The 20,462-nt window shown below is 41.5% G+C and overlaps 2 protein-coding genes across 19 annotated transcripts in view; one reads left to right on the top strand and one right to left on the bottom strand.

Moving 5' to 3' along the window:
* The window catches only part of cacna1ab (calcium channel, voltage-dependent, P/Q type, alpha 1A subunit, b), a 257,077-nt gene that overhangs the window by 46,592 nt on the left and 190,023 nt on the right, over window positions 1-20,462 (top strand). The gene's annotated exons all lie outside the window — the stretch shown is intronic.
* Window positions 5,481-20,462, bottom strand: part of nacc1b (nucleus accumbens associated 1, BEN and BTB (POZ) domain containing b) — a 303,884-nt gene continuing 288,902 nt past the window's right edge. Inside the window, exon 10 of the mRNA XM_074631190.1 lies at window positions 5,481-5,554. The gene's annotated coding sequence lies outside the window, so the exon portion shown is untranslated. The remainder of the gene's footprint in view (window positions 5,555-20,462) is intronic.

The following is a 20,462-nucleotide window of genomic DNA, read 5'->3' as shown; positions in this document are numbered from 1 at the left end:
CTCGTGGGTACCCATAGAACCCATTTACATTCACTGATCTGGAGGTCAGAGGTCAAGGGACCACTTTGAAAATGGACATGACAGGTTTTCCTCGCTAAAATTTAGTACAAGTTTGGAGCGTTACTTAGCCTCTTTGGCGACAAGGTAGTATGACATGGTTGGTACCGATGGATTCTTTAGGTTTTATAGTTTCATATGATACCAGTATCTTCACTCTATCTTTAAAACTGAGGCCGCTACAACCTCCGAATGATCTGCGGCAATGCTTTAAAGAAATTAGTGGCGTTAAAACGAGTTTGCGTTATTCATTCATTCATTCATGTTCATTTCAGATTTATGACTAGAACATCTTGACCCTCAGTGCTGAGCTGCATCTCAAATTAATCTCCAGGTTCCAGCTTTCAGATGATGTACACCACTTCTATGTGACATCTACTGTTGACCTGCTATCTCCCCTAAACACCCCCTGAAAAAGGAGAGAAACGGGTCTATAGTGGGTCTCTAAAGGGTTAAACGTTTCCCCTTTAATTTAACCTCTTTATACGTCACCATGCTCGGCTGCTCCCGCCGGTCTCCTGGGTTTGCCCCTCGCGTCCTCGACGCCCTCGTCCCAAAGAGGTTTCGGTTCAGCGGCCGTCAGAGAGGACGGCTGTTTGTAACGAGAGGTTGCCGCTTTGTTCGTCTCAAATTATCAGGCTTCCTTTACAGAAGCCTTCATCTCTCATTTATCCCTTTCATCCAAATCCTCAGTGACTCACCCCACTTCCTCTCCTTTATTTCACCCTGACCTGCCCACACACACACACACACACACACACGCACACACACACACACACACACAGTGGACCACAGTGTGAGGAGGAGGTGTCGGAGTCCTCATGTGGGACTCTGCTGCCCTCTGGTGTTGATGCTGAGAAGTGATCAAGTTAGCTGTGATGTGTGTTTGATTTGATGTGTTCAAGAGAATACAGCTGTGTGTCTGTGTGTGTGTGTGTGTGTGTGTGTGTGTGTGTGTGTGTGTGTGTGTGTGTGTGTGTGTGTGTGTGCGTGCGTGCGTGTGTGCGTGCGTGTGTGAGCAAAGTGCTACAGGACCGAATGCGTCATGCTGACACACGGTGACGCAGGCGGGCACCGCGCCCACACAAAGGACTTGATTTACAGTTTTTCTCAGTCACTTTGGCTCTTATTTTGAAACAGTCTTAACTTCCTCTAAACTGTGAGTTCAGTTGTCACAACTGTTTGATTGGACATCACAACTCTTTTGCATGTTTTCAAAAAGTAGTAACTCACCCAAAACACTTCATTCATGCTTCTAAACCAGTTATTGTGTCAGTTAACTGGCCAACGGCACCAAAATGAGAAGTTGTGTTGTCATGGTGTGAGTCGTACTGGTCTACCTGAAAGCTGAATGTGAATCACACTGAGCTCTTTAGATTCACATTTCAACAGCAGGTCAACGTTTACTGGGGAAAGTCAATACTGTACGATACAGTAATAGCCACATAGAAAAAGGATATGCACATTTGTATGCATGCTGCTACTACTGTATACTGCACTATACTGTACACCGACTGTACACCGATCAGTACTACTCAGGTGTAATTCATACTGTGCTATACTTTAAGGTGGAATTTCATTCCATTCCAATCACTGTGCAATATCATTTTTCGACTTATGCAGTTAAATTAATAGTGTGTTTATTGTCAATACTGTTATATTGTTCCTATTTTTTATATTTCCTTCTATTTAAATTGTTCATATTTTGTTTCACTTTTGTTTTTACCGATGCTTAGTGTTTCTGCACGATCCCCTCTGCTGCTGTACACTGTGGCACTAATAAAGGAATATTTGATCCTATCTTATACAGTACATTTATTTGTGTAGCAATGTGTTACAAACAGAAAGTTCTCTTTTGATCTTTCATGTAAAGTCATAAACGCTGAACAAAACATTTTGACATCAATGAACAAAATGACATCGGTGTCAGAAAACAACAACAACTTAAGTTTAAGTTCAAGTTTAATTTATTTGTACACACATAAAACCGCACAAAATCCAGTCAATGAAAAAAACAAGAAATGTGTCATGAAAAAAAACAATAAACAAAAAAATAAAAAAATAACTAAACTAACAATATTTTAATAAATACCACAACAACAACAAGCACACAAAATGTGCAGAAAAACGAACCAAACGGTGGAAAACAATCAATAAAAACAATGAAATACATACAAAAAAACATACAAAAGAAAATATATCTAAACATATCAAAAGATAATTAGACATCATGAATTAAATGTGATGATGATTTCCTTTTAGAATTTTCTAAGGATAACAAGCTCTTGATAATATGTATTTTGGTGTTCCATATTTGTACACAACAACAACAACAACAACAACAACCCTGAAACAATGAACAAAACTACTGTAGTCAGTTCAGAAACAACAGATCGTACCTCCTCATCATAGATATTTATGGAATATTCATGCATGTCTGACAGATTTTGATAACTGAATGCATCATTTTGCATGTGACGGCTCAAACGATGAAATAAAGTTTAGAAGTTGTGAAGAGGACGACGGTTTCACTGAGAGTCAACTCATCAGTTCAGATCAGATAGGCATGTTCAGGTGGTTATTGGACTGGACTTATTCTTTTTGCACACGTGCGCCAAAACTTGTGCAATTTGCTTGAATGAATGATAAATTGTTCAGAGATTTCAGCTCATTGTTTTGAGCTAAAGTAAATGAGAAAAACTGTAAAGATTAGAAACCCAGTGTCGAGGGTTTGGAGGTTCGTTGCGGTTTAGGACGGTGATTTTCAAAGTGGAGGCTCAGCAAACTGGAGGGAAGATGAGGGGAAATGATAAAAATACAGTGCATCCGGAATCTATTCACAGCGCTTCACTTTTTCCACATTTTGTTATGTTACAGCCTTATTCCAAAATGGATTAAATTAATTTTTTTCCTCAAAATGCTACACACAATACCCCATAATGACAAAGTGAAAAAAGTTTGTTTAAAATTTTTGCAAATTTATTAAAAATAAAGAACGAAAATATAACATGTACATAAGCATTCACAGCCTTTGCTCAATACTTTGTTGAAGCACCTTTGGCAGCAATTACAGCCTCAAGTCTTTTTGAGTATGATGCTACGAGCTTGGCACACCTATTTCTTTGGCAGTTTCTCCCATTTTTTATTTTTAATGAATTTGCAAAAATTTAAAAAAAACTTTTTTCCGATATCATTATGGGGTATTGTGTGTAGAATTTTGAGGAAAAAAATGAATTTAATCCATTTTGGAATAAGGCTGTAACATAACAAAATGTGGAAAAAGTGAAGCGCTGTGAATACTTTCCGGATGCACTGTATATATATATATATATATACATATATATATATATATAAAAAATAAAATAATTATTAATATTTTTAGTAGTAGTATTTGTAGGGCTGTCAAATTGAACGCGATAATAACCGTTTACCACCGATGGCGCTGTCCCGACCCCCTGACCCTCCGTCGTTGTGGAAGCGTAGCACCCACCCTCCTTTGTTAGCATTGTTAACATTGTAAGCTCCGTCAGCACTTTAGCCGTTACTGCCGTTACCTTTAAATAAAAGTACAAAAGTATTATCATGATATACTATCATGAAATACTCTGAAAATAAACAAGAAAATATATCAGTTATACCTGCGACTCAAAAACACATCTGCTGCACCAGCAGCTGTTCAGTTCATGTTCATGTATCACATGAGGGAAAGTGTCTGCATGTATTTACACAACTTCTTTGGATGTCTCCATTAGAATTTTACAACTTAAACTAATCTACAAATACTTGCCTACTAAGAAAATGCAAAAAAAAAATGGGGCATCCAACAATGTGACTTGTGTAGATTCTGTGAGGAGGAAGAGGAGGAAGAGGAGTCGGACATTCGTTTATTTTGGTATTGGAAGGAAGTTGCATTATTTTGGATTAAAGTTGAAAAGTGGATCTCAGTTTACAAATCAAATTTCTATAGTTGTCCTTTATCCTTTCTGTTTGGTGATTTAAGGGATGATGAAGAAGGAAAAGACCTGAACAACATCCTCGTTATGATGATGGGGAAGCATGTATATATTTAAAGCTATAAAAAGATTAAACACTGTGAACGTTTCAAGATGATTTTGAAGCATCAGCGGGTTCTTGAGAAAGATGTTAAGAGGAATAAAGAACAGAATATAATCTTTGAAGGTGGGTGGGATACTTTGATTCAGGGTGGAGATTGGAGATAAACTAAAATTAATAAAATCAATAATGTCGATAAAGGTCAACATATAATAGAATAGATAATTGTGATTGTGTAAGCGAATGTGCCTGAATGGATATGTATATGAATGCGTGTGTAGATATAGATATATGTACAGTATATATGAGTAAGTATTTAGCTTTAACCTGTACTATTACATCATGATTTATCTGTTGATATATTTTGTATTATTAATCTAAATCAATCGTAGCGGTATAGAAGTATAAAGGAACAAAAAATGAAACATTAATTACCACAAAACTGTAGTGAAGTACACAGAACAGTCAATGTGCCGAGTTACTCTCCACCGCTGTGTGTCAGTGTGTAGTACTACAGAGATAGTAGTAGTGTAGTACCTCATGTGACCACAACGTGTCAGTAGAGGACTACTACTACAGATACACCACCTTCCATAAACAGGAACACATCACACCTTATTTACTGTTTTTATCATTACTTTTTTCAAATCAATGAGCTCAAATCTCTGAACAAAGAGTTTGTTGCTCACATCAGATTAGAATTTGTCATTTATTTTGTCAGAACAATAACCACTACATGTACACGTCTTACTGATCTGAACTGATGAGTTGACTCTCATTGAAACCGTCGTCCTCTTCACTACTTCTAAACTTTATTTCATCGTTTGAGTCGTCACATGCAAAATGATCCAAAATCAGCCAGAGGTACATGAAAATTCCATAAATGTAAAACTACCGCAGGTTTTCTTTTTTCATTGTTGGGTTTTTAAAAAGACAAAACATTTTATTGTCAGTTCATTATGACTTTATATGAAAGTTGTTTGTGTGTATAGTACATGTAACACACTGCTACACGAATAAATGTACTGTATCTATACTGTATGTGCATATCCTCACAGTATCGTACAGTATGGACTTTCCCCAGTAAACGTTGACATGCTGTTGAAATGTGAATCTAAAAAGCTCAGTGTGATTCACATTCTGCCTTCAGCTGGACAAAACTGTCATTCTGATGTAGTCCAGTAAGAAGTCAGTGTCAACAAAACAGAGAAGAAACATTTCCAGGGTTGACGTAGTGAGAAAACAGTTAAACATTTTGACCAGTCCGGCTCACACCATGACAAAACATCAGTGTTTTTTCACATTAAACTGTGAAATTCCAGTTGAGTTCGACCAAAGCACACTTGGTGATTGTTGGAAAGAGTAACGACGACGGTTTAGGTGAGTTTTATTTTGTTTCTGTCCAGTTTGAATGAAGTGTTTTACGATGCTCTGCTACGTACAGCTGATCTCAACATAAACACAAATACACGTGGATGATGGCGCAGGCTGAACGGAGAGGGGGGGGGGACCATTCATACTCAGGCTTGGCGGAGGTCTGCGCTCTCCGAGTGCCATTCTAGTTTCAGTTTTAGTTTCAGTTTTAGTTTATACAAGGGTTATTATACCCTTGTATACATACATGACATTTGACCTCTGTGTTTAACCCATCCTAAGCATTGGAAGCAGTTGGCTGCTGTGAAGCATCCACTGCCCCTGTGGTGCATTTACTGTCCAACCCAACAAAGGGACTCTATGTAAGAATCAGAAATTGCTTGTTAACAGTAACACCTGTGGTCGTTAAGTCAACGTCAGTCAGCGTCCTGTTGCTCGCGCTTGTGCTCGAGCCCTGTATGAGGCCTGGCCGACGCTGATCCTAGTTTTGTGGAGTTTGTGTTGGTCTGTGTTCTGGTGGCGGCTGGTCGTTTGTCGGCGTTAACGGATTCCATTTCTAACCAAACGTTAGCTACGGTTGCACACTGTTAACCCAGTAACGGAGCTGAAAATAAAGGCACTTGCGAGCATGCATGACAGTCTTACATACAGTCCCTTTAAATGTTACAAAGTCAAAGAAACTGTGTTTTCATATTTGTCACCATCAGTCCACATGTGCAGAAATCCCATTGAAAGCCGGTAACTGTGGGGAGATTTCAGATGTAAATATGTGCAGCAGAGACTGTGAAGCTCTTCTGCAGAAAACGCCTGACTGCTCAGCAAACTCTCCTCCTGGATAAACAGAAGTTTTAGAAATCATTGATTCGTCCTTTATTTTAATGAGGAGAAGTCCACCGGGAACGTGTTTGTTCTCTCTGAGGAGCGAACTGTGCACAACGCAGCACTTTAAACAAATACGCTGTTCCAGAACCACGCAGAGGGAAATGCATGTACTTCATGCATTGATGCACACTGTCATCATACTGTATTAAAACACTTAACCCTTTCAGCATTTCCACAACATTATCCACAAATGTGATCAGAGAACCTGACAGATAATCACAACTTTGACCTTCATCGTCTTCCTACATTTGGGTAACTGGAGCTGCCGTCGTGCGTTGCGATTGGCTCAATCTCGGCGAGTACAGACCAGATTTTACCGTGCATGTTTTGTACTTCCAAAGATATGACGCATTGATGATGGGTGACATCTCCTCTTATCACCCTCCTTGTTGTGAACCAGGAAGTATAGAGAGCGGCGAACGCCGTGTAGGGTCGGGGTGGATAAGTGGGGCAAAAAAACACACACACATTTCACCCAGGAGACCGGCGTTCGTCTCCCGTGTGAAACCAGAAGTCAAAGCTGATTTATTTGTCACATAACTTCCGTGAAGTTACGTCACTTCCAGAGTTATTTTAACCCAAACCGCGATCTTTTCCTAACGCTAACTAAGTAGTTTGTTGCCTAAACATAACCAAGTTGATCGTTTCCTAACGCTAACTAAGTAGTTTGTTGCCTAAACATAACCAAGTCAAGCTTTTCCTAAATGTAACTAAGTAGTTTGTTGCCTAAACCTAACCAAGTTGATCTTTTCATAAACCTAACTAAGTAGTTTGTTGCCTAAACCTAACCAAGTTGATCTTTTCCTAAACCTAACTAAGTAGTTTGTTGCCTAAACCAAACCAAGTTGATCTTGTCCTAAACCTAACTAAGTAGTTTGTTGCCTAAACCAAACCAAGTTGATCTTGTCCTAAACCTAACTAAGTAGTTTGTTGCCTAAACCTAACCAAGTTGATCTTTTCCTAAACCTAACTAAGTATTTTGTTGCCTAAACCTAACCAAGTTGATCTTTTCATAAACGTAACTAAGTAGTTTGTTGCCTAAACCTAACCAAGTCAAGCTTTTCCTAAACGTAACTAAGTAGTTTGTTGCCTAAACCAAACCAAGTCAAGCTTTTCCTAAACCTAACTAAGCAGTTTTATTTTGAAAAGACTGGAGCAGAAATTGACAGGTGCGTCATGCGTTGCTGGACATGCGTAGGAAAACGCACAAAGAATCTGTTGTTGAAAGTCGTGCTGAGCGTCACGAGAATATGGTATATTCAATTTTGTATCTATTTCCCAAACTGCCGTCAGACTGTGTTAAAAATGTAGAGTAACTCTAGATTTCAGTATAGAGTATAGAGAGCAGCGCTATGAAACAAATGACTTCTTCCACTTATATACTATCACAACGGAGGTGCTGTAAATCAAACCGTTTGAGTTGTGGCCCCTGAGAGGAGACTGGAAGGAGGGGGGGTGTTTGGCTGCTTGCTTAATGTACACCATTTCTATTAGAGCCCGTTCACATCGTGCTGTGTGAGGATAGGTTTGCATTTTCAGCGTTTTTTCTGTGCTGGCGGTTTAGATGTACTTTCAAAATTAAAGTGCGGCACATAATGTTTGATTTTTTTTGTTCTTCTTTCTAAGGAAACTTCAGCGGTGTTTTGAGGACGTCTCTCGGAGGTCTGAAATGATTATTGCAGACGCTATGCGACGTTGGTTTTGTTGTGTCAGCCCGGGCGGCCGGCTGCAGCAGTCAGTCTATCAATTAGCTAATAGTCTTAGTCACAGCTATCTTCCTGTAATGACACAGCCGTTTCTCTGCTCGGAGAGGAAGGCCTTTGTTGGATGGCGGTGTGTTTAGGGTTGGGCTGCGCAGCCTGGCAATAATGGCAGTGGTGGAGATTTGGAAAGCCTTTTTGTTCTCTCACTCAAATTGCAAATCAAAGTAATTCATTAGTGGAGTGAAATTCTCCATCTAAAACAGCAACGTTTTAGTCTTCATGGAGGCTCACTACACGTTTATTATTTATCCTTCTGGGTTCAGTTATCTTACAGAACAGCATGTGCACGTTTTGTTGCTCAGCTGGTGAGTTTGAACTTCAAGATGTTGGACTTTTCCACCATAACGCAGTTATTCATTTAAGTTTCTCAGTTGTCTGATTCGTTGGCATCTCATGCCTCCGTGTCTATAGATTCCTCTTATTGATGCTTTCCGACAGTCACGCATGCACAATGACGCGTACGCACGCTGTATCATGTTTCAGTTTGATTCGTACCAGAGACACGGCGAACAGAAAAAAAGCGCTTAAAAGCATGGCGCTACTAAACCTGTAGGACGCACCCTATTTTTTCCCTGATAATGCGACACTGTGAACAACAAACCAACAGGAGGAGAGTTAGTAACGTTAGCTGTTAGCAGCCGGTGGGCAGCACAGTCCTGATTGGATAAATAGCGGAGCTACTAACGTTAACGGAGGTGCCATTGAGTTATTATTATGAGGCAGTGAAGCTCTGCTCGGTAAAAATGACTTTTGGGCGAAGGTAAATTACAACGTTATCATGATGTGTTCAAATGTAATCTTGTAAAATAAGTTTTTTGGCGAGAAGCTTGAATAAATGCAGTTGTTTGTAGGAGATGTTTTCACGGCAATATAAAATATGTTATTCAAATTCAATTCAATTTATATTTATATAACGTCAAATCATAACAGAAGTTATCTCAAGACGCTTTATTTGAGCGAGAATTATGACCTGTTTAACTTTCTAACACGAGCTCTAAGCAGCTTGCCAAGATTTCTTTTAATCAAAGCAAATATTTAAATAATCATAATCATTTAAATTCTGTGTTTTTATGCAAATATCCGCTATAGATGACATAACAAAGTACAGTACAGTACTGTGTACGGTATCCTCCCACCCAAGAAAAATAGGGCTCCCCCAGAAGCGACGGTGTAATTCAAACACTGCAATTTACCGTGTATATACTGTTTTTTATGTAAAATATATCAAACATTGAATGACCTCAGATCTTAAATATTATCCCGTCATTTAGCGCAGAGATTTCAAAAGTGGCAGATCAAATTTATGAGTGTCAGGAAGTGAAAAAAAGTTCATTTCAGACCCTGTTCGCACGGCGGCAAGAGGTCACCTGTCATGAAAACGAGTGAATAAATGACACTTCATTTTCTGCTATTTCCCAATAGCTGGTATTTTATTTAATACATTTACAGGAGAAGAATACAAAGTTAATTGATATGCTTTATTTCCATCTCTGCTGATAAATAGATAATAATTAACTTCTTTTAAAATGTCTTTAAAAACTCCCTGAATCATGACAATAGCTACCAGGTTACATTTGTGTTAAGGGCCCTATTTTAACCATTGTATGCTATTTTAGCATATACTTAACTTTTGAGGTAAATATTGGTGTAATTTGTCAGTAATTTCCAAATATTTCAAATAGGTTATTTGCCAATTATCACTTAATTACCATGAAATTTGCGGACCTGGAAAATTAAGTCTGAGTGACGCTGTCATAATTCTGAGGACTATTTTTTTAAATCTCACAATACACCTGCGATAGAAATGACCAGACACCTGCTGGAGATGATGCTAAATCATGATGAATCATCTCCGTTTACGGCTCTCTGTGGAGTAAACTAGTGTTTTATGAAGTGAAAGCTGAATGAGTGAACGAGGGTGACGGCAGCATCGTTTGTGGTGGATGACATTCAGTTTCTTCAAAGAGCTCTCTCTCTCTCTGTCTCTCTCTCTCTCTCTCTCTCTCTCTCTCCAGCTGTCACTCAGGGTCGCCCCCTCTTTGTGATTGGCCGGCAGCCAGCCACTCCCGTTTAGCGAGGGCACCGCCTCACCCTTCATGCCTCAGCTTTTTTCTCAATGAAACCGTTACACTGGGGACATTTATGGCGAGCACACACACACACACACACACACACACACACACACACACACACACACACACTCTTACATTACACTGGAGATATATTGACTTAGTAAATGAGTTTAAACTTTAAATGGCTTTTAAGCACATTAAAGCTGCACTCAGCAAGATTTTTATGTAAAAATCCACCTGTCTTCTTACTTTAAGTGAATTACGACTGCAGCACGCCGTTTCCCACATTTAGACTCCGTAGGATCCAAACTGTGTCCCGAACAATGAACATCAGCATCGATGTGCTTCAGCGTCCTCACCTCCTTCAGATAACCACACAGTGCATTAACCCTCTGAGAGCCACAATAGAGCCGTTCTAGTCTTCTTTAGGAGGGTCCAAGGGGTCTTTAGGGGGAGATAGCAGGTTAACTGTAGATGTCACATAGAAGTGGTGTACATCATCTGAAAGCTGGAACCTGGAGATTAATTTGAGATGCAAAATAAATTGTGAAAGTGTATAAGGGTTTAGAACATTATAATAGAAGTATATGATCCCCATGCTCTATTATGTCTCATAAGTTGTTGCAGCAATTTTTGTGTTGATACCATTTGTTACACAGATTTGGTGCTAAATTTAACCATTTTTTACCACTGGAGAATTGATAATAATGATCAATAATCCCTCCAAAATACCACATTAAGACACCAAGACCTTGAGGAACACCAGAGAAAAAGCCATGCTGTGATTTGGGATCAAAACCTTTTGACATTTTTTTAGATTTCTGCAAGAATTGCATTTTTTTCGGTGATTGGATGGCGAGCACTTCTGTTGTGTGAACTACTCAAAAAAAACCTTTATTATCAATCTAGCTAGGAAAGCCATCCATCCTCTGAATGCTCTAGGTCTCTAGTCTGATCCATCCATCCTCTGAATGCTCTAGGTCTCTAGTCTGATCCATCCATCCTCTGAATGCTCTAGGTCTCTAGTCTGATCCATCCATCCTCTGAATGCTCTAGGTCTCTAGTTTGATCCATCCATCCTCTGAATGCTCTAGGTCTCTAGTTTGCATGTGATTATCATAAAGTGGGCATGTCTGTAAAGGGGAGCCTCGTGGGTACCCATAGAACCCATTTACATTCACATATCTGGAGGTCAGAGGTCAAGGGACCCCTTTGAAAGTGGCCATGCCAGGTTTAACCTCGCAAAAATGTAGCGCGGTTTGGAGCGTTATTTAGCCTCCTTCACTACAAGTTAGCATGACCTGGTTGGTACTGATGGATTCATTAGATGTTCTACTTTCATATGATACCTGTGTCTTCACTCTATGCTCACTTATACACACTGAGGAGTTGTTCAGAGTTCAGCGAGGGAACAGAGAAAACAGACTGTTCCGTTCTCCGTCCTCCCTCCTTCGTATATCTCCTCCTCCTCGCCCTCTCACTATCTCCCTCTGTCCCCGTTCTCCTCTTTTTCATCTTCCTCCACCTCCTTATCTCATCCTTTCAATCGCTCGCTCGCTCCGTTCCTCTCCTCGTCTCCTTTTTGTCATTCTGCTATCTCTTCTCTCACTTCCTATCTGACCTTATTTCCTGCCTCCTCTATACATCCCTCCTCCTCCTCCTCCTCCTCCTCCTCCTCCTCTTCCTCTTTACCTTCCTCTCAGCACATTTTTAGCTCCTCACCTTGTTATATTGTCCTCTTTTGTCTCCTCCCCTCCTTACTTTTCTGATTTCTCCTTTCAGTCTTTCTTTTGTTCTTGTTCTTTTTCTTTTCTTCTTTCCTCATGTTGTCATCTTTCCTTTTCTTTTTGCCCTTCTCTTCACTTCATCTCTCGTAGTTTTCCACTGTAAAAGATTTGTTCTGTCTACGGTGTCACTACTGTAATTTACTTATAGTTTATTACTGTGAGTTATGACAGTATTCTGCAGTAGAGTGTGAGGATTTACAGTCTAATACTACAGCTAGGACTGCCAGTAATATATACTGTAGTATTTCTAGAGTGATTGTTTCTAACTGTATATGTTACAGTACTCTCCTGAAAAGTTTTCATCATATTCATATTAATACACCGTAAATTATTTCCATGATTTCACAAGATGCAACTGTAATAATTCACATTAAATTACATTATAATGACATCAGGCTTTAACTGTGATATTACAGTTTACACTGTAAATCTACAGCAGCATATACTGTATACATTACATACAGTAATACACTGTGAGGTCACAGCATACAGCTGTCATTTCACAATAACTTACTGTGAAAGTAATGCAACTTGTAGCCAGTCATTTACTGTGAAAGTACAGTGACATTATTTCACACAACTACTGTAAATTGTAGACATGTAAAACTGTAAATAACCAACACAGTCTCACAGCAGTTTGTGAAATAGTCGCAAAATTTAATCTATTTGATTCGTGCACAAATTTCCCTTTTTTGTTCGTGACGCTCTGCACGACTTTCAACACCGTATTTTTCGGGCATTTTCAAGTGATGCACGTGTCACAATCTGTAGTCAGTCTTTTCAAAATAAAACTACTTAGTAAGCTTTAGGAAAAGATTGTGGTTTGGGTTAAAATAACACCAATTTTATGGGTTCCTCTCTTATGTGTATTCCTATTTTCTCTGCTCTCGTCAAACTAATGCTGCGTTCCAGACAACAAAAAGGACTGTAAGCTGCTGTAATCCTGTACAAACGTCTACCAATCACTGCCTCGCGGTCCGCTTAGAAAGAACCAATCAGATGCCTCTCTGCCTCCCTGCTCGTACTCTACCCTTGGCGTGCACCAGCCTGAACTCAAAGCGCGTCGCCACCGCACGTTTCCTGGAGAATGGAAGAGAAAACTCAGCCCTGCAGTAGCACTGCCGCGGTTACTGGTCATGAGGTAGCGTTGTTGAGTTGAGGTCCTCTCTCCGCTCTGTGTCTGTGAAGTAGTTACGATGCGGCGGTGCTCGTGCACCCCCAAGGGGTGGGGGGGGGTTTAGACGGAGCTCCTGAGGCGATGCTACTTTCACATTGTGCTAGATTTCCAACATCGTCGACCCTATCTTTAAGTACAGAAGTTACGTGACAAATAAATCAACTTTGACTTCTGGTTTCACACGGGACATGAACACCGGTCTCCCGGGCGAAAATCCTGCGTTTTTTGATCCACCCCGACCGCCTGCCTACGGGCCGTTCTTCCCGGTTCACAATTACATGGATTACGAACCATCTCGAAATTTTTTTTAAATGTGTCTTTATGTACACGAATCAATACATTAAATTTTGCGACTATTTCGCGAACTGCTGTGTGACGGGGCTGGAATAACGGTATAGGACCAGGACCAGCTTTATGGAACTGAACAGTTATTAAAAGGCAGCAATGTATGACAAATTGTTTCATTTACTTTATTTTAACTTTAAATGTATCTAACAAACAAGCTGTTGATGTCGTTGTTTCTGCAGTATTTGACTATATTTTGGTCATTCTTGTCTTACCTCTTGTCTTCACTCTCCATAATCAGAGGAATTCAGAGAAAGCTTTTTGGCAGGAATAAGGGTTTTATTTTTCTTCGTTTTGCTGACAACCCTTTCATTTATTTATTTTTACCATTTTATTTCTGCTACCTGTCCCACCGTGGTGGGAGGCAGGGAAACCACCTGGAGAGACGGACGGTTCAGTCCAACGCGCAGCAACAAAAATAGGCAAACACTCACCGGTCCACCTGGTCTGGCTTCATCTGGGAATTGAACCTCGGCCCTTGTTCTTCATGCTCCTCGCCTGATTTATTTCAGGATACATGCATCTCTCGAGGATACAGTTCTGCTCTGAACCCACTGAGACAATCGTGACTGTGGTTTGCAAATGAGGCTAAAGGAACAAATAATGGGACGCTGGTATGGGGCTTTGTGTATCCGTCTCTTGGGTTTGTGGCACCAGCCTGATATAATTCACCGTACAAGTTATGATGATTTAAGAGAGCGAGATTTTTATGAAATGGTGCGACTAAACCCTGAAATATTCTGGTGTTCAGACGATCAAAAACTGGAATGGTTGTTTAATTTTGAATCCTGGAAAAGAAGAAGATGGACTATTGAACTGGTATTTCCTTTGATTTCTGCACTACTATATAGTGAACATTTATGTCAGATGAATTAGACAAAGAAGGTCTGAAGATTTGACTGTGAAAGTTGTGCAAGTTGTTTCTCTATTTTGTACTTTAATACAACATTTATTCAGTCATTCTTTCATTAATATCCCTATCAATGCTGGTCATATCGGATGAATCTGCAACACACACTTTACGTCCAGTGCAAACGTTCATTGTCAATGCAGGAAGTTGTTCCCTTTGTGTTTAGTGAACCTAAAGTAACCGTGTTGAGGTCGCAGTAGTGGATGGGCCGTCACAGACCTGCAAAGCAGTGTTAACCTTAAAGGTCATATTATACGATATCCAGTGCGCTAATATAGCAGCAAACAACTATTGTCTATGTAAAAATATAGAGGACTATATGTCTACCCGAGCAGAGAATGAAGTCTCTCTCCCTTTATTTGCCATTATCATGACAGTTCCCTAACCTTAAAGCTGAAGTGGTGAGATTGGAGCAAATATGATTAAAAAAAGTTATTTTTATAAAACGGTCGCTACATGGTGACAGTAGTACATGAGACAGGTAACCTGAAAAAAATCCCGTTCCTCTGTGTCCTGCGGTGCTCCTAACGGCATCTGCAAGATTTCACAGACCGGAGGAAAACAAGCAGTAAGAGCTGATGTGAGGTCTGCTGTCCAGCTGCCGTCGATGAGAGCCGGCTGTCAATCACTCTGAACTCCGACCAAACGGTCAAACTAGGCAGCGCTGATCAGATATGAATCAATATTCTGTTACCTTAATGCCTATTTTTCTCCTCACATGTTCTCAGAATCATCTTGTAGTACACGGTTTAGTTGGAAAATGAGAAAGTTTGTGACGCCACCGCCATTGTGAAATCTGTTGAGGGAACAGCCAATAGGAACGCTCGCTCTCTCAATGAAATCACCTGTGATTGGTCAAAGTCTCCCGTCACTGGCTAGATGTTCTAAAGCCTGAAAACAGAGCCATGAGGAGGAGCAGAAGTCTAGTTATCTCTCAGAACACTTGAATTACAATATGCTGAAAGGTTATTATGGAATTTTTGCCCACTGATGCCAAAAATATATTCTGCCTACTGCAGCTTTAATGGCCATCATGCGAAGGAAGAAGTCATTTTAACATTATTTCACGTTAAAAACATCGCCATTGAACGAAATCCAGAGTTCTTTTCTGGCGTTGGCGTAGCTGGCTCATGTGTATGTTCACAGTATTTCTGTAGTTTTCCCCCCCCATTTAAATCTAGTATGGTAATGTTGTAGAGACACATGGATGTGACAGTCCAAGGGGCCATGAAAACAAGGTTGATGAGACAAGTTTCACTTGAGTTAAAGATAAATTAGTCTCCAAACTGAGAGACTTTGTGGTCTAATTTTGACCAAGTGTATGTTCTGTCTGTCTGGCCCTCCTGTTTGTTTTGTTGCACTTGTTCGAATGGGAGAGATTAAACCTTATTGGTTCATGAGGTTTGATGACCTCATGTGAATCCAGTCTAAGTCTAATTATTCAGAATAACACCTGTGTGGTGCGCTGGACCTTTTAAAGAACAACTATAACGGATCTCAAACCAAGAATAATCTGATATTCTGCAAAGTGTGAATCAGCCCTTGTCAGGAATTAAAGATAGTGTGCTACATCTACAGTATAAGCCTCAGATATAACTTGTTGGGAGTTAAAATAGTTCCAGAAAGCTCCAGATAGAAACAGGAGCCGGAGCTCAACAGACCTCGTTCTGACATCGGCTTCTTAAATGTGCACAGACGACACTTCTGCTCTCACAGGGACTCACACAGAGCTGTTTATGTCAAGAGAAGACAAATTACACTAAATACTACTGGGATCGTCGCTGCTTCGTCCTACTTCTCTTCCGCAGGTGGGACGCTGCATCTGTGGCCACGAATGTGCCGTTAATTGTTTAATTGGTTTAACGTATTCAGGGTTACTCACAGAATCAGAGCTGCATGGAAACGGCTTCATTACATGTCGAGTAGAGTGTCTCCGTCCCTCAGCGTCCACGTCTCCGACTGGACTCAGTGTGTGAGATTAGTCCGTGTTAAGATGCTTAATTCAAGCTGGACACTGAGCTGACCCACTTTGGTTACCTAACTTCATCCATCTACTGTTCTCATCCTGCTCCGTCCTTCTTCAAGGACTCACAGATGTATTCATGTGATGTAGTTGTAGCTTCCTCCGCGCTGCACGCAGCAAATATACAAACAGATATTTAACACATTTAAATTACAATATAAACAATGAAAAACTAAATCAAATAAAAACCAACATTACCTTTTCTGTTACACTTTCTGCCTTTCCTCCATCTTCTCCTCTCCTCGTTTTTCCACATCCTCCTCTCTGGCATCCTCTCCTCTCTTCATCTCTCCACATCCTCCTCTCCTCTCCTCTCCTCTCCTCTCCTCTCCTCTCCTCTCCTCTCCTCTCCTCTCCTCTCCTCTCCTCTCCTCTCCTCTCCTCTCCTCTCCTCTCCTCTCTCCCCTCCTCTCCGTCACCTCCTCTCCTCTCCTCTCCTCTCCTCTCCTCTCCTCTCCTCTCCTCTCCTCTCCTCTCCTCTCCTCTCCTCTCCTCTCTTCTCCTCTCCTCATCCTCTCTTCTCCTCTCCCCATCCTTCTCCTAACCTCTCCTCTCCTTGTCTCCTTGTCTCCTCTCCCCTCTAATGAAATGCGTTTAATATAAATTGACCTATTAAAGCCAGATGACGGAGCTGCTTTTGAAGGAGAAAAAGCAGCATTAAGGAGAAAAGCAGCATCGTCCTGACGCTGCTCTTTAATCAGAGTATTGGGAGTCATAATTCACTCAGTGAGGAGCAGCAGTTCCTACATACAGCCTCTTAGAAAAGACTAATCATGGTGTTTCCTCCAGTTACACATCCTCTAAAGTAACCGTAGTAACAGACTGCATGTCTGTTAAAATGGAACAATGGGAGGATGTTTTAGGAAAAGAGGATAATTATTTTAAGTGAATTTTACCAAAAAATATCCTCACTGATTTCCCCTGACTCATTTCTGAGGGCTTCTGCCCGGTTGTTGTTTCCCTAAAGCTCGGCGTACACTGTAAGCTTTGAGTCCGTTTCTGGACAGAATTTTGAGCCGCACAACTCATTTTAGAGTCGGACCGAATTTCAGCTTCGTCTGCCGTTCTTTGCCGTGCAGCGTACGGGGGGGACCGAAGACCGATTAACTCCTCCCGACCGGCCGTCGGACAGTCACATGAATTGTTGTCAGAAGTTTTGGTCGTCAGTCCACAGACTCTAACACAGCTGAAGCAGAGCCACGAGCCGATTCCCCGACGTCAGCGCCTTTTTTCTCCTCCTTTTACAGTAATCAGAGCGTTAAGATAACAATGTAGGCTACAGTCTAAGAAAAAAATCATCGGTAGAAAAACAGACAATGTCCTGGCAGAAAATTACCGGGACATTTTCCGTTAAGTTTACGGACATTTTCTTCAACCCTAAAATGGAAATTTCTGTTGATTTACAGTATATCCTCCGTTCCTTTACATTCTGGAGGGAAAACAGACGCTAACGCTAGCGTTTGTACGTTACCTATCGGTCTCTGCGGACCGCCTAAGGCTAAAACTGGAACTAACTACCTGACGTCCACTGAAGTCTAAAATATAAGCTCCGGTAAAATATAAACTACGATACCAAACTTGCGTTTCCTCAGAATAAGTTAGTAAAATATTCCCGGCGTATCTGGTAACGTTAAAGGGACTGTTTGTAACTTTCTAAGCGTATAAATGTACCGGGTCGGGACACATGCGCGTTCGCATATGTGCGCTCGCGTGTGGCCGGAGCCTCGTCTCCTCTGCCTGCTTGCCTTCACTCAGACAGCGCGCGCGTTCTCGCGTACTCGCGTACTCGCTCCACCTCTAGACGTGAACGCGCGCTCACTCCACACTGCAGAAGAGTTAGTTTAGCTCTGAGAATATCTAGTGAATGTACAGTGGACGTTTGTGCAGAAATAACTGCTGCAGCTCCTCCAGACCAACAGAGGTTTCCCGTGTCTTGTGAAGTGACGGGGCTCCGCAGAGAGAAACGTTATCGTCTCGTTACCGACCGGGTGCCGGTGTCTTCCTGTTCACTCCGGCTGCGGGCGGAGGGAGACGAGTTTCTCGCTGCAGAGCCCCGCTGCCTGAGCCTGCGCTGAGGCAGGAGAAGCAAACACAGTATCAGCATTGATTCATGGAGAGACATTCGTCTGGTCAGCTAACATTACTGCCAAGCAGCTGAAATATAGAGTGATATTGTGCTTTTAGCTGACGTGTGTCGCCTCACTGTGTTGAGCGATGCTCGTTCATGTCTATTTAGAGCGAGCAAGCGCGAGCCCAACGCCCGACTTTCGTTGATTTCACGGCCACAGGTGTCGCTGTTAACAAGCATTTCTGAAAGTTACAAATAGTCCCTTTAACTCTGTGGACCACATGAAGAAGAGCTGCTGCTCTGCAAAAGCTAAAGGGGATCTAAATAAACCAACAGACATCTAACGTTACGTGTTCTTTTAGACGTTTCAGCAGACAGGATGGTACAGATGATGAAGGCAGCATGTTTCTGTCTTGTTAGCATCGTGACCCGTACAGACCTCTGTTAGCAAACACACTTTACCTGCCTCGGAGCTTTCAAACCAAACTTTATTGACAACCGGCAACAGCCAGAACGGCTCGCAGGAGCCGACGGGACCGTACAGTAAAATTGCAACCTATGGCTTTACATCGCAAAACGATCTCCTCGTACAGCAGGAGGAGGAAGTACAACAACAACACGTGTAAATACCTGCAGTGTCTGTCCAGCTTTAATCAGCTGATTCTCCTGCAGACCTCTTCATGGCTCCAGCTCTGTTGCAGAGTATGATTCAACATTAACCAACAGTTAAGAAAGCCTCAGTAGAATAAAACCACGCCCACGGCGGTGAAAGGGTTAACCAAACAGAGCATATTTAGCAGTCTGATTTGGGTTGATTCTCCTGTAAATTTAACATTTATCCAACTGGATGGCTATTACAGCCCCTCGGTGGGTATTAGACATCCGGAGACATATGGGCTTGACGTGCTTGACTTGCCTTTCCGTTGGCCGTCCCTCCGGCTCTGGCTGCTTGCCACGTATTGTGCTGCACTGAAATGAGCATTCTGGGGTTTTTTCTCTTGAAAGATTGTGGATCTTGGATTGGTCTATGAGGAGTTTTATATTATATTTACTCTTGATTTTAGGCAACGATGGTTTATACTGCTGCTCTGAGTTTGTGCTAGTTGATAAAGAGGCTGCCTGTGTGCTCCGTCTCTGTCTCTACCAGAGCTGCCACTCCCTAACACATTATGATTTCACATAATGGAATAGATGATATTGATTCTTTAATTACATGTATAATAATAAACCTGAACCGACAACCTAATTATACGTTTTTGTAGAAGTTTTGAGTATTAACCTAAAGGTCCTGATAGACCAAGCTGTCGGTCGGCCGTCGGACAGTTTGGGGCCGTCCGTGAGCGTCTGCCTGTCTAGTTCTTGAAGTGTGTCCCACATTGTCGGTTCTAGTCTGCCCGTGTTGGAGGTTTTTCGGTCGATTCAGCATGTTGAATCGGCGGCGGAGCACATCGGTGAGAGAAATCACTGATTGGTGGTTCAGATTAAACGACTCGGTGCACGAGAAGAGAAACGGAAGTTAGGAAAGCAACGAGTAAAGTCAAGAGGACACACACAGAAGGCTCTTCTCATGTTTCATCTTCAACTGATCGTTCCAACACACGGATATTTTCACAGCGACATGAACATCTGGAATGAAGCTAAGTGGTGAGTGAGATTGGTGTGAAAATGGTCGGCAGACGCCGCTTTGCTTCATGTACGTATCATAAAAACGGCTTCTATATCCGCCGTCCTCGTCCTTTTTGAATGATGAATACAGACTACCGCCGCCTGCTGGTGGGGAGAGTTATTTCATCTCACGCAGTAACAGAACGTACGTGGCCGTCGGCTGTAGTCTTTGCGGTGTGTTCGAGTGCAACTTGTCGGCCAACACAAAGAGGCGTCGCAACTTGTGGCCTTCGTCGCCGCGAGTTCTCTGATGTCGGTTTGGTTTGTCTGGGCCTTTAGTGGTTTT

This window comes from Sebastes fasciatus, chromosome 3, assembly GCF_043250625.1.
Source record: "Sebastes fasciatus isolate fSebFas1 chromosome 3, fSebFas1.pri, whole genome shotgun sequence".
Taxonomy (NCBI): Eukaryota; Metazoa; Chordata; class Actinopteri; order Perciformes; family Sebastidae; genus Sebastes; species Sebastes fasciatus.
The sequence above is the reverse complement of the archived record's forward strand: the minus strand, read 5'-3'. Positions and strand labels throughout refer to the sequence as shown.